The following is a 3987-nucleotide window of genomic DNA, read 5'->3' on the forward strand; positions in this document are numbered from 1 at the left end:
GATGAACTTCTGACCTTGCTGTCTTGCACATGCCCACTAATCCTCTGGTCATATTTCAAGCTCTGAAGCCAGGGTTATCTAGTCCTTGGTGCTTGAGGCGCCTGCCAGTTCCAGCGTCCTTGGTAATCCTGCCTTCCTGTCTTTTATCTTTATCAGACACCTGCACTCTACCCCCTGCTGTTACACACCATCTGAATGCCTATCCTTTAATTAGTATTTGAGTTTTAATATCCTCTAGTTTCTAACCCCATATTTCAGTCCCCCCTTTTCAATAAGGCAGTAAATTCTTTTACTCAATATGAATTCCAGTCTTTACGATATGTGTCTCTTAGTGCCTTGCCATGTACTTGGGATAAAGAGGTTAATATTACTACTCGTTGTAACAGTTTCCAGTTCCAAATAAGCATTACAAAAGACAGGACAAAACTTACACCAACCAATATTAACAAGACAATAATGGGGTGACTCATTGTATTTAGGATCCTAGTCGCAGTGGGTGACCATCCAAAGAGTGAGTCCCACTTGCTGTAACTTGCATCTTGTTTCACTCTTTGCAGAACCTTATTTATTTCTCTTGTGTCATGATGGACAGTAATTAAAGTTTGCTCTCCAGTTTTCTGAATACCTTTCAAAATTTTGGCAAGGTCCTGATGATCAATTAATTGTTTTACTAAAGTGAGATTCATCCCAATAGGTGTGGGTGATAAGTTATGATATATTGTATTGTCAGACTTAACTAGTTGGTGGGAAACAACTGGTGCTAAATACAGGAAGTCACACCCTAAAATCTTAACGAAGTTACAAATACAGTGGTTAGAATGATCCTTGTTAAACAAAGTTACATTATCTAGTTTATTATACTAGACTATTATTATAATATATCTATATATATCTATTATAATAGACTATAGTCTATTTCTATAAAAGCACAGGCAGTCCTTAAACATACACAACCCTGACCAATATATACAAGTACAGTTCTTTGACTGGTGTTTGAATGAACCTCAAAATGACAAACACCCTGTTCAGTATCAAGACATATATCTCGAGCATCGATTGTGTTACTCTCACAAATGAACCCTTGTTGTTCCCGGGAAATGCAAGATTCCAGATTCACAGTTTGCCATTTTTCACCCACTCTCCGTGCCCATGTTCTATGTTCTGAGGGGTAGAGCACTGATCCCTCATGATTCAGTCCTAATGCTATAATGGGGTGAATAACATAAACTGTGGCATTGTGGATGGTGAGCACAAAAGCAGTAGCTGTGTTAATGGTTGGATCATAGGTGAAGTTTATCAGGGTCCACCAGGACTGAAATTTCTTTTCAAAATCAGTAGCATTGTCCCAGACAGCTTTTCAAATCTCAATTGGAAAGGTTCCTTCACTTCCTTCTCTTATAACCCAGGCAGCTGTTGACTGCAACCACAACTGTGCCTATATACAGCTAAAAGCTAAGGACGTATTACTCTGAGCCGTAACAAGTGCATCTATGATTAATCTATGGTCTTGGTCCTCTGCTTCTTCCCAACTTGGCAACACTTTTGAAACCTGCCACTGACTAGTTCCCAATGCCAACAAAGATGATTGTAAAGGTTGTTTTAATTTAGTTAGATCACTTGTTGCAGTGGCCAATTTGTTCATTAATATTTTCGAATCGATTCCATTCAGAACTCCTAGTCCTGTCCCTAACATTCCGGTCAGATCTCTCCGCATTCTACCCCTGGTGTATGCTTGTTTTTGCAACCATGTTGTCCAGCCCTCAAAGGATGTTTTTAGGAAGGAAGAGCAGGCTGGCTGGACTTCAGAGATGTTAGTTTGCATCAATAGTTCAACACGCTTGAGAGACCATTCCGGATTAGACAACAATTGTTGCTGACCCATGTTCCTGATCACATATGGGCCTATTTCATAAATTTTGGGTCCAAACCTGGGTGGCGTGATCTGGGTTTGGGCTGGAGTGCTAGTGTCGGCTGTAATGGGTTTAGTTGTGGCATTTATTCTAAATTTGAAGGAGAGCCCAATTTTATCATGGGCCCAAAGGCAGACCACTTCAACAGTCTGTACTAGGGTGAAATTATACCAACAGTCCAATTCACTTGAACGACTACAAACCTCCTTGGGTTTGTCTGTGGGAGTGGATGAAGCACTAATTTGGATTGCTTTCTTATGAGTGGTTCCATTAATCAGCCGGCATCCAACCTTGATTCCCTCTCCTACAGTCCCTTGGAGTGACCACAACCTTTGTTTTTTCTGCCACTCTTGTCTTTTATATACTCGGTTTTCATGCATAACCACAGTTGATAGGTTTAGATTCTTTATATTAGAATACTCTCCCATGGATCCAGTGTACCAGGTAAAAGCTTGGGACCAGGGCCACTCAGCATCGTTCTGGCTAGAAGTATTTCCCAGTTTTTGGATTGGAATTATGATTATAAACAAGAAAATTTTCTCAATTAAGCTCTTGCAGCTTAGGTTACAAAATATTCTTACCCACCATGCACTTATTTTGTTTGGGTGAATTTTAGTTTCAGTCCTTTATCTCCTGGTGTTACTTTCCAAGAAGTTTTAGGAGCTTTCTTTACTCAGGAGTGGTGAATCCAGGCATTCTGCTCTTGGATCTTAATTGCAGTGAAAGTGGTGAGAAGCACTTGGAATGGTCCTTCCCACTGTTGCTTCAAGGTCTTTTCTGTAAGAGACTTAACATACACATAATCCCCAGGCTGTATGTCATGCACTGGCCCATCTAGCCCTCTGCTCCGAGTTCCAGCCACATGTTTCTCAATTTTTCTGAGTTGTTTACCTAAGGCTATCATATAAGCAGTCAGCCTTTCTTCCCCAATTTGGGTGGATATCCCTTTCTGTACACCATATGGTCTCCCATAAAGCATTTCAAAAGGGCTCAGCTTTTCTTTACTTCTGGGCTTAGTTCGAATCCGCAGCAATGCTAACGGGAGGGACTGGGGCCAAGGCAAATTAGCCTCTTGCCTTAGTTTCACAATTTGTTGCTTGATCAGATGGTTCATTTTCTCAACTTGGCCACTTGACTGTGGATGGTATGGTGTGTGAAGTTCCCAGTCTATGCCCAGATGCTGACTGATCTGTTGAACTATTTTTGAAATGAAATGTGGCCCCCTATCTGAAGATATTGTGGCTGGAACTCCAAAGCGTGGTATTATTTCTTGCAGCAGCACCTTGGTTACTTCCCGGGCTTTGGCAGTCCTGGTGGGGAAAGCTTCTGGCCACCCTGAAAAGGTATCTGTTAATACCAATAAATATCGATACCCCCCTTTTCTTGGTAATTCTGAAAAATCAATTTGCCACTGCTGACCAGGTCCATGACTGTCGGAGCTGCGGAAGACAAGCCTCATGCTATCATGATCAGCAAGTCTCAGTTTATTGCTTCCAAAGTTATCATACTTATACAGACAGTAATTAGCTCATACATATGCACAAAGCAAACATTTTTATTGGTGCCTACATTCTTACCTAAGTACTACACACATGTCTCTTAGCAACAACCACACGTTCCTTATCATGTCCTTCAGTTCCCTTATCTTGCAGCTGCAACTTATCACATAAGCAGGATGTACATTCTGTTGTTGCATTCCGACCTTGATGTCTAAATTCCAACCAGCTGCATAGCATCGTGGCCTTTTCTATGCAGCCACTCTGTAGCAAGACTCTCCACACTTCCCCCGTTTTCTTTAGCAGCAAGCATTACTGCCTTGTGCTGCTCAAAAGCATTCATTATCATTCGTTGCAAGCATTGCACCAAGCAGGGTAACAGTAATAACACTAACAAAATCATCACAACTACAATAGCTATTTTTTCCATTAGGGACACCAGCCAAGGGGATAATCCAAAGGAAGCTAACCATGATGTAAAGGGGTCACTCGTTACTTGTAACTTATGCATGTTATTTCTAAGCTGAGCAAGCACATCACGACCAAGAATACAGTCCACCTTGTTTGGGAGTGCGGTGAGA

At 41.4% G+C, this 3987-nt stretch overlaps 1 long non-coding RNA gene across 1 annotated transcript; it reads right to left on the reverse strand.

Annotated features, from left to right (window-relative positions):
* Nucleotides 1-216: 216 nt before the first annotated feature.
* LOC136373379 (uncharacterized) lies at nucleotides 217-2389 on the reverse strand. Its single transcript, XR_010745641.1, has 2 exons — nucleotides 907-2389; nucleotides 217-847 (listed from the first exon to the last, which is right to left on the reverse strand). It is a non-coding gene; the product is annotated as an uncharacterized lncRNA (long non-coding RNA).
* Nucleotides 2390-3987: the final 1598 nt, after the last annotated feature.

Source organism: Sylvia atricapilla, chromosome W (genome assembly GCF_009819655.1).
Source record: "Sylvia atricapilla isolate bSylAtr1 chromosome W, bSylAtr1.pri, whole genome shotgun sequence".
Lineage (NCBI taxonomy): Eukaryota > Metazoa > Chordata > Aves > Passeriformes > Sylviidae > Sylvia > Sylvia atricapilla.